The 10,701-nt window shown below is 40.2% G+C and overlaps 1 protein-coding gene across 1 annotated transcript in view; it reads right to left on the bottom strand.

Annotated features, from left to right (window-relative positions):
- ARHGAP40 (Rho GTPase activating protein 40) overlaps positions 1-7,370 on the bottom strand; it is a 135,249-nt gene extending 127,879 nt beyond the window's left edge. Inside the window, exon 1 of the mRNA XM_001381692.5 lies at positions 7,157-7,370. The gene's annotated coding sequence lies outside the window, so the exon portion shown is untranslated. The remainder of the gene's footprint in view (positions 1-7,156) is intronic.
- Between the last annotated feature and the right edge of the window lie 3,331 nt (positions 7,371-10,701).

The following is a 10,701-nucleotide window of genomic DNA, read 5'->3' on the forward strand; positions in this document are numbered from 1 at the left end:
CCTCTCCAGGCTTTCTCATGGCTCTCAGAAAAACAATCCAAAATCTCTTCATCAAGATTTGAGTGATAATATATGTATAACCAGTGAAATTGCTTTTCTCTGGGAGGGGAATGGGAAGAGAGGAGGAAGGCAACAAGAATGATGTAATGATGTAAAAAATTTTAATGTTAAATTAAATTTTTTTAAATCAATAGACAGTATTTATTCTAATAAAGAAGGTAGCAGTTTGGGGTTTGTTTTTAAAGAATATCATGTAGAGTGGAACTGCACATCAGCTATGGGGGAGGGAAAGAATATGAATCATGTAACCATGGGAAAATATTCTAAGTTAATTAATTAAATAAAAATTTTCAATGAAAAAAGAATATCATGTAGACAGCTTTTTTTCTGGAGAGCCTAGTGTTAAATATTTTTCAGCACCTCTAATGTTAACTCACTTAAGGTCACACAAAAGCTAGGATTTGAACTCAAATCCTCTAACTCTATATCCAGTCTTTTTTTACTATGTCATCTAGCTAACTAGCCATGGTCTAGTCATCTAACCTTTCTGAACCTTAGTTTCCTTATCAGTAAAATGCTGATAATGCCGGAAATACTCACCTCAAAAAATTGTTGCAAGGATCAACTGAAATGTTTGTAAAGCACTTTACAAATTCTGAACTGTAATATATACATCAATTTTAATGATAAAAATTTCTAAGGTTGAAAACTTCTGATCCCCAGAGTCCACTGGAGCTGGTTGTAAGATAAGACATCTAGATAGTGCTGATCTTGCAATCAGGAAGACTTGAATTCACATCTTGCCTCACATGCTTATGGGACTCTGGGCAAGTCACTAAACCTCTGTCTGTTTCCTCATCTGTAAAATAGGGATAATAAGAGCACCTACCCCAATTCCTAGGGTCATTGTGAGGGTCAGATGAGATAATCCACGTAAAGTTCTTTGTAAACCTCAAAACATTATATAAATGCTTGCCATTATTATTAAACCAGACAGTGATAGAAGATAAAAAGTGGGGTAACTATTTTCAAGATCTCATTGTGGCCCACAAATGCCTCTTCCTCTCATCTCCAAATGTATCCAAAGGCTAGTAGGCACCAATGAACTGGAGATTTCTCAGTATCCCAAATCAAAGACCATGGCCCAAGTAACAGAGTATTTTTAGGAAAACTACGGCCAAATATTGCTGAGTTGATGCCATAAGTAACATCTGGCTACCAAGGCTAATATCTCTTGAAATGAAATTTACATTCTCTAATTTGTGGACAGGTCAGTGGGCAACAATTGTTCCACAGGCAAGAATCCACCCAAGAAATTCTCCACATGACCAGCTACAGGAAAGAATAAGTCACCAAGGAGAAAAGAACAATTTTGTGAATGGTTTATTTGTTTTTTGTTTTTTTTTTTAAGAAAGATCATACATTTTGTTGGTTGTTAGTCATTTCAGTCACATCTGACTCTTCGTGGCCTCATCTGGGGTTTTCTTGGCAAAGATACTCAAACAATTTGACATTTCCTTCTCCAGTTCATTTTATAGATGAGGAAACTGAGGCATACAAATTTTAAGATCATTAGGAAGGAGCCTTACAAATCATCTAGTTCAATTGTCTCATTTTACAGATGAGAGAACTAAGGCCTTGAGTGGTTAAGTTACTTGCATATGGTCACATAGATAATAAGTCAAAGATGTGAATTTAAAAGTGAGATTCCTTGAAGAACCTCAATGAACTGATGCAGAGTGAAATGAGCAGAACCAGAAGAACATTGTACACAGAAAGTAAAACACTGTTGAACAATCCTCTGTAATGGACTTTGCTACTAGTAGCAATGCAACAAGCCAGGACACTCCTGAAGGTCTTAAGGGAAAGAATGCTAACCACATTGAGAGAAAGAACTATGGGAGTAGAAATGCAAAAGAAGAACATATGACATCACTTATCACATGTATATATGGGGATGTGATTTGGGGTTTAGGCTTTAAAAAATCGCTCTATAGCAAAAATTAATAATATGGAAATAGATATCAAGTAAAAAATAAACAAATAAAATAAAACCGAGGTCCCTTGACCCCAAATCCAGAGTTCTTTACACCACATCAGAGCAGCAAATGAAAAGCTATTCATTTCAACAGAATTACTACAATAAACATAAGCCCCTAAGACTGATATAAGTTTATAAAAGGAATATCCACCTCTCAATATATGATTTCAAAAATTCCCTTTCACAGTAGTCATATTCCATCCTAGCAACATTCATTTAAAAACCTACTATATCCAAGACACTGAAGGTCAATGGATACACATATAATTGGGGAATGAGGTAATCAATTGTTAATTAGCATTTGAAAAACTGTTTAAGCTCTCAAGACAAATGCCCACTGAACCATTCATTAAAGGTATAATGAAAAGAAAAAAGATAAAATTTACTGGTGGGTGGGAAGAATTGGTGGGAAAAGTTAACAACATTGGTAAGCAGCCAGGTGTTGGGGTGGATGCTGCTGGGCTTTACCTCAGGAAAAACTTAAGTTCAAATAAAGCCTCATTTGAAAAGAAACTCAAAGTCCTCAGTCCAGTCCTTCCTTACTTGAAGCTTTTCCAGCTTGATGGTATCTGCTAATTTTTGACCCTGAACAAGTCATTTAAGTTCTCCATAGCTCAGTTTACTCATCTGCAAAATGGGGATGATAATAATAGCTCCTACCTCCCAGGGCTGTTGTGAGATAATATTTATAAAGCATTTTGCAATCATTAAAGAGTCACATAAATTCTAGCTATTATTTATTAGTAGAATAATGGATTGATACAAAGTTTTTGCGGAACAATTTGGTCTAGTGATCCCATTACTAATACTATATCCTAAGGATGTTCTCAAAAATGGTAAGGGAGGAAAGGAGGTCTATTTATATAAAAATATTCATAATGACTTTCTTTATCATAGGGAAAAAGCTGGAAGCAACCTATATTGAAATCAATGATTGAAGAACAATTCAACAAATTGTGGCATGTGTATTTATTATAATCCACAACATTTACCAGATCCATGATATAAGAGTGGGTTTGGAAAGCACCTCACATGAGTTATCTCATTTGATTCTCACAATTATTATTAAATTAGAAATTAAAGTGATCTGCGGAGTCACATAGCTACTTAGTATCTGAGGCAGAAGTTGAAATCAAATCTTCTAGATCTCCCTCATTCTACCCACCATGATGCCTAACTCCAACTACTCCTTCTATAGAAGCAGATGACTTATAATAGAGTTGTCAAATGCCAAATCTGAACCAGATTAAAATGTAATTGGAAAACTGAACAAAATAAAAATGCGATAAAACATGAAGTTCATATGTGTTTTTCTAAGTCAATAGGGAGTCCTCTGGGATCTTTTGCTTTGGCTTTATTCTTATTCCATCCTCTCCCAATCTCCTGAAGTCTTTGAGGTTCTCTTGGCAAAGATACTGGAGTATGGAACAGCTAGGTAGTACATTAAATAGAGATCCAGGCCTGGAGTTGGGTGGAGCTGTGTTCAGATCTTACCTAAGAGACTTCCTAGCTGTGTGAACCTGGGCAAGTAACTCACTTAAGCTTAATTGGCTAGCCCTTACTGTTGTTCTGCTTTAGAATCCATACTTTGTAGATTGAAGAAGGTAAGGGTTTTTAAAAAAAAAGGGTTTTCCTTCTCTAGTGTCCCCCTTTTACAGATGAGGAATTAAGGACACATAGCTAGTAAGTATCTGAGACTAGATTTGAATTTTGATCTTCCTGACCCCAAGCCTAGTGCTTTATCTATTATACCACCTATCCCTCCCATTTGGTCTGGCTTAGTGGCCCCCATTTCATTCTGAGTTTGACACCACTTCCTGAGACAGTTTCATGAGCTCTGGGTGGGGGGGGGGGAGATAGCCTTAGGTGACCACCCTTTCTGGAGGAAGAGCCTTCCTCTATAATTTGCTAGACAGGTCATTTGAAAAGAGACATAAAGTCCTCAGTAGAGCCCTTCCTTACTTGAAGCCTTTCCAGCTTGATGGTACTTGCCAAAGTTTGTGCTCAGATGGCATAGCCTTCCTGAAATTCATCACTTAGACATTTTTAACAGAAGATTATTGTGCCCTAATATCAAAAAGGAATACAAAGAAATATGCAAAGATTTACTCAAACTCATCATAAATGGAGAAAGTAGGGTCAGAATGATATCTGTGACTATATGTATATAAGAAGAAAATGACAATGAAAATATAATAGACATGAGACCAGAAATAGACAGAGCAAATACTGTTATTATTGTTTTATATGCATGCATACATTGATTTTCTTTTACCAAACTGTAGTTTGGAGTTTGTGATTTTGGGTCGTATAATTAGTTTTTGCTGAGATGGTTACTGTTTGTAATAAATGTTATGGGAGAGAATGAGCAAATGAAGAGTGAGAGAAAGAATCTAAAAGAGTGGTAAAGAAAATTGAAAGGGAGACAGAAAGATAAATAAAAAATGAAAAGTGAGTGAAAGTGAGTGAGAATAAGGAACAGAGAAGAGTAAGAGAAATAAAGAAAAATCGAGAATGAAAGAGAATAAAAGAGTTAAGGAGATTATGATGCTGGCTAAGAGACAGAAAGGAGTGGCATAGACTCGGGGTAAGTAACCTCAGCAAGACAGTCTATGATAAATCCAAAGATCCCAGCTTTGTGGGCAAAAATCCACTATTTGACAAAAACTGTTGGGAAAATTGGAAGACAACATGGGAGAGATTGGGGTTGGATCAACATCTCACACCCTACACCAAGATAAACTCTGAATGGGTGAATGGCTTGAATATAAAGAAGGAAACTATAAGTAAATTGGGTGAACACAGAATAGTATACATGTCAAATATTTGGGAAAGGAAAGATTTTAAGACCAAGCAAGAGTTAGAAAAAATTACAAAATGTAAAATCAATAATTTTGATTACATTAAATTTAAAAGGTTTTGTACAAATAAAACCAATGCAACCAAAATTAGAAGGGAAGCAACAAATTGGGGGGAAATCTTCATGACAAAAACCTTTGACAAAGGTCTAATTACTCAAACTTATAAGGAGCTATATCAATTGTACAAAAAATCAAACCATTCCCCAATTGATAAATTGTCAAATGATATGAATAGGCAATTTTCAGTTAAAGAAATCAAAACTATTAATAAGCACATGAAAAAGTGTTCTACATCTCTTATAATCAGAGAGATGCAAATCAAAACAACTCTGAGGTACCACTTTACACCTAGGAGATTGGCTAACATGACAGCAAAGGAAAGTAATGAATACTGGAGGAGATGTGGCAAAGTCAGGATATTAATGCACTTCTGGTGGAGTTGTGAATTGATCCAACCATTCTGGAGGGCAATTTGGAACTATGCCCAAAGGGCACTAAAAGACTGTCTGCCCTTTGATCCAGCCATAGCACTGCTGGGTTTGTACCCCAAAGAGATCATAAGGAAAAAGACTTGTACAAGAATATTCATAGCTGCACTCTTTGTGATGGCAAAAAACTGGAAAATAAGGGGATGCCCTTCAATTGGGGAATGGCTGAACAAATTGTGGTATCTGTTGGTGGTGGAATACTTTTGTCTTCAAGGGAATAATGAACTGGAGGAATTCCATGGGAACTGGAACAACCTCCAGGAATTGATGCAGAGCGAGAGGAGCAGAACCAAGAGAACCTTGTACACAGAGACTAATACACTGTGGTACAATCGAATTTAATGGACTTCTCTACTAGCAGCAACGCAATGACCCACTACAATTCTGAGGGACTTATCAATAATATGGAAATAGGTCTTGATCAAGGACACATGCAAAAGCCAGTGGAATTGCACATCGGCTATGGGAAGGGATGGTGGGAGGGGAGGGAAAGAATATGATTCTTGTAACCATGAAAAAATGTTTTAAATTGACTAATTAAAAATTTCCAAAAAAATAAAAATAAAAAATAAAAAGGAGATAATAAATAAGTAGAAGAAAAAGAGGCACCTTGTCCAATCTCTGACAATCTGTGGCAGTCCCTCATATCCAGAACAGGGAACCCAACTCCAGTCCTTTTTTTCAGGTGTTCAGTTTTCCAAACATAATGTAATGTGACTACTAACGATTAACACTAACAGTAAATTCAGAAACACCCTGCCTGGAAAGCAATTTATCAGATACAATCTGGTTAAGCAAAAGAGAAAATGTTCAAAGTTAAGTCAAGCGTCTCAGGAAATAATATAATTAGCTCCAGGTCTGATCTGGGCGAGCCGTGGGCCACCGGGAGCGCCCGGCCGCGGGTCAGACAGAACCCCGGAAGCCAGGAGCAGGGCGCAGCCTCCATCGATACACACCCTCTCTGAGCCCAATTGGCGCTGGAAAGTGGGTTTCCAGCTCAAGGCAATTTGTCAGACTCAGCAACACCAGTAAACTCTCTTCCCATTTCAGCGTGGCTCCCCACAGATGTGCAAACAGTGGCGAGGGCAAAGAGAACCAGAGGTTTGTAACAATCGCTCTTTGAAGGTTAAAATAAGAAGTTAAACATTTGTACCTTTAAATATCCCCCGGCAGGCCCGGGCCAGCCCTCACCTCGCCTGGCCTGAACTAAGAGAAGTGCCCTGGCAACGGACTCCGCCCCTCTCGCTCTTAAGCCCTCTCCCTTAGGGCAGCTAATGAGAATTTTTTTCCTTTCCCTTACCTTTTAGAACAGCAGAGCCACTCCCTCCCCCAAGAAAGCAGCCTTTCCTCTCCCTTAATTAAGCTCCTCTACCCCCCGGGCAGAGTACTCACTGACCTCCTCCATCAATAGAGTCCCCCAAGTGGGCCAGAGCCCCCAGCGCGCCTTTTCCCTTTAGTGCCCTCGGCTTGCCTAATCAGACTCCGATGCTCCTCTCGTTAATATTTCCAGTGCCTCTCTCCCTCAGAATCCCCCCAAATTCCCAGACTCCCTCATCTTCTCCCCCATCAGAGCCCGCAAAGATCGCCTTCCTTTCATCATGACCGTCAGTCCCCCTTCTCCCGAAACTCCCGGATCCCTTGCCCTCTCCCTAGAACCACCAATATACCCTCGAACACGACCCTCTCCTCTCAAAGAAGTCCCCATCTCCCCTCCCACTATTTCCCCACCGGCTCAGAGAGCCCTCACAGACCGCCCAGTGCCCTACCTGCTCTGTACTATAGGAGCGAAGCACTGAGGGCGACTAGGCAGAAATTGGGGCAATCCTGGTACCGGCTGCGTTCGTTCCCCTCAAAGCGGGAGGAGAAGCCAGGGTGCAGAGCCCAAAGGCAGAAGCAGAGACTAAGGCGGCAGTTTGGGAAGGAGCTGCGATCTAGGATCTGGAATACGTCTCCCCCGGGAAGCTGAAGCTAGGGGCGGGGGAGTGGAGCAGAAGGGCGGGGCGGCGAGCCTGGACCCTAGCCAAGGCGGACAGCTCCAAAGGCCCTAAGGATCCTCAAATCCCTGCGCTGCTTGCTGCTCACAGGCCAGTCACTGGTCTCTTGCTCAGTCAATATCCTCCAACTGATAATTAGCTAGAGCCTATTGTGTTTTGGAATTTTGCTTTAAAAGAAAAGGAAGAAAGTTACTCATAGGCTCATTCCCTTTGACCTAGAGATCTCAAAGCTAGACAATATGCCCCAAGGAGGTCAAAGATAGAAACTAAGATCCTATGTACATGAAAATAATCATAGTAACACTTATTGCAGCAGCAATGAACTGGAAACAAAATAGCCCAATGATGAAGATTGCCTAAAACAATGAGTAGTATGTGAGTGTGCTGTAAGAAACAACTAATATGAAGACTATAGTGAGGCAGAAGGAGACATGGGAGCTGATGCCAAGTAATATAAGCAAAACTAGGAAAACAATGTAAATGATGACTATTAAGAGCATAAGAGCAGAGAATAATAATAAATACTGAATTCTGTGGAATTATGTCCAAGCGTGGACCCAAAGAGTGTGAGTATTGAATATTATACTTTCTTAATGTGTTGGTTCTTATGTTGATTTTTTGAGGGGATGGAAGAGGAATATATAGTAGGAGAGTTAGAATATGCAAAATATCAAAACCTTTTTAAAATCCTAAAAGGAATAATTTAAACAGAACTTATGTTCAGAGCACAGAGCTTAAAGGGGTTGGGCTGGGAACTTGAGGAGGGGAGGGGTGAAGAGTGGAAGATTACTTGCCCTCATCAAGTTAACAATCTAGTTCTGTTTCCAGACCTTGCCATTAATTCTGTGGCCCTGATCAATTTACTTAACATCAGTTTCCTCATCTGTAAAATGGTAAAGTGGGGAAAACACTTTGTAAACGTTTTTAAAAGTAGGTTACTATATGAGAGGCAGCTTGGTATTGCAAATAGAAGACCAGGTTTGAGTTAGGTTGACCTACATTCAAATTCTGCCTCTAATTCAGCAGTTCTCATAAACATAAAAGTCCTCTTTGAACCATAGACAACAGGCAACAGTGAGATTTCTGAGCATAGAAGTCTGAGGCCTCAAGGGAAGTAGCAGGGAAAATTGGGAAGAACTGGCCAGAAAATGAGAGGACCTGAGTTCCTGTCTCTGACTACTAGTGTGAACTTGGGCTAGTCACTTAACCTCCCTGGCCTCAGTTTCCTCAATTATAAAATGAAGTAGTGGAATCAAATGAATCCAGATCTGTCTATGATTCCATGACAAGATCATTGCACAGGAAGTTTATTATTGATATGAAGAATAGATTGGATTGCAAAGGCAGGAAGATCTATTAGGAAACTTGTAATAGTTCAGATAGATGCTAATGAGAGGTTGTGTTAAGGAGTCAACTGTGGCAATACAATGCAATGAATTCTAGAGATGTAAGGGGAGAAAGGGAAAGCACCAGACAACTCACTGGATAGAGTATATGAGAGGAAAAGAAAGATCCAAAATAACCTCAAGGTTTCCAGGCTTTCCTTTCTTCCATACTTCCAAGAAACAAATAAATATAGCAAACAGTGGAAGATTGCTGCGCTGCTCAGTAGTTAGATGAGGGAAGAAATTTGTTGAAGTTTTGATGGATCCACATCTGGAAATGTATAGTAAGTGTACCCAGGCTCTCCCAAGAGGCTAACCTCTTACACATCATATCTTCTGAATTTCTTTCTCCCAAGTCTTCACTGTTCTACCTGTGGCCTTTGTTCTGGCATTGCTACAACTAGCTCACAGACCTGAACTATACCCAAAAGCTTGGCTTTTACAAGGGAACCATCACAGAGGGAGGGAGACCTGGGGCAAAAGGTTCAACTGAGGCAACTTAAGAAAGGACATACATATTTATCCAGAATAGGTCCATTTATAGGGTCAGGTCATCAAGAAATAGTCACCAGAAAAAAATTGATGTTTTTTACTTTTTAAAAAAATTAATTAACAAGGACAGCTTGATGGCTCAATGACCAGATCTGGAGACCGGAGGTCCTGGGTTCCAATCTAGCCTCAGATATTTCCTAGCTGTGCAACCTTGGGCATGTCATTTAACCTCACTTGCCTTGGAAGAGATACTTAGTATCGATTCCAAGACAGAAAGTAAGGATTTTTTATAATTTAATTAATAGGAGGCAGGAAGGGTTGCCTGTCTCTGTTATTTTCCAGACTCATTGCCTGGGTCCTAGCACCTCAAGGCACCCATAAGCATTACATTACTGTATATTCTATAGCCTTAGTAGACCAGATACTGTGTTAGATTCTTTCCCTGAACAGCTGGGGAGGGAGAGTGCTCAACTCCAGGAAGCTACTATTAGTTGAGAAGATGGGCTGACATTACAACTCTGAATACTTTCCTTAAGCCTGCATTCCTATTAGTACTATCTCCCTGTTATTGTTTCATCACGTTGACTCTTTGTGAGGCCATTTGTGGTTTTCTTGGCAAAAATATTAGTGTGGTTTGCCATTTCCTTCCCCAGCTCATTTTACAGATGGGAATTCTGAGGCAAATAGGGTTAAGTGACTTATCCAGGATCACACAGCTAGTAAGTATCTGAGGCCAGATTTGAACTCAGGAAGATGAGTCTCCCTGATACCAGGCTCAGTACTCTAGCAGGGGGTCCCCAAACTTTTTACACAGAGGGCCAGTTCACTGTCCCTCAACTGTTGGAGGGCCAGACTATAAAAAAAACATGAACAAATCTGTATGCTGTTGTCTGGGATAGTGGAGGCTGCAGCACTGGCTGTGATGGGCCTGTCACACCTTGCACAGGCCCATCACCACCACCACTATACTGGGCAGCAGTATACACAGTGCATAATCCCCTCCACCAGATCGCCACTCACCATGCTGATGTCTTCCATTGTGCAGCCACATAATCCTTTGCTTGCATGGCACCTCGGTCTCCTTCAGTTACTCTCAGAACAAGGTACTACACAAAGGATTATGTCAGAAGTAGTACTGTAAGTGAGAGACACCATGCTTTGTGGCATGGCCACATACAGTGCTCCTCTCACTGACCACCAATGAAAGAGGTGCCCCTTCTGGAAGTGTGGTGAGGGATGGATAAATGGCCTCAGGGGGCTGCATTTAGCCTGCAGGCCATAGTTTGGGGACCCCTGTGTCTAGCCACTGAATTATTTTGTGAATCTTTCAAGATTGATTTTGAGTCCCTAAGAGGCCAAAGCTTTGGTTCTGATTTATGGATTACATATGGGGAAGTGGGAAGAATGCTTGCAATTTGCAAGGTTCCAGGGTCCTTAAGG

Source organism: Monodelphis domestica, chromosome 1 (assembly GCF_027887165.1).
Source record: "Monodelphis domestica isolate mMonDom1 chromosome 1, mMonDom1.pri, whole genome shotgun sequence".
NCBI lineage: Eukaryota > Metazoa > Chordata > Mammalia > Didelphimorphia > Didelphidae > Monodelphis > Monodelphis domestica.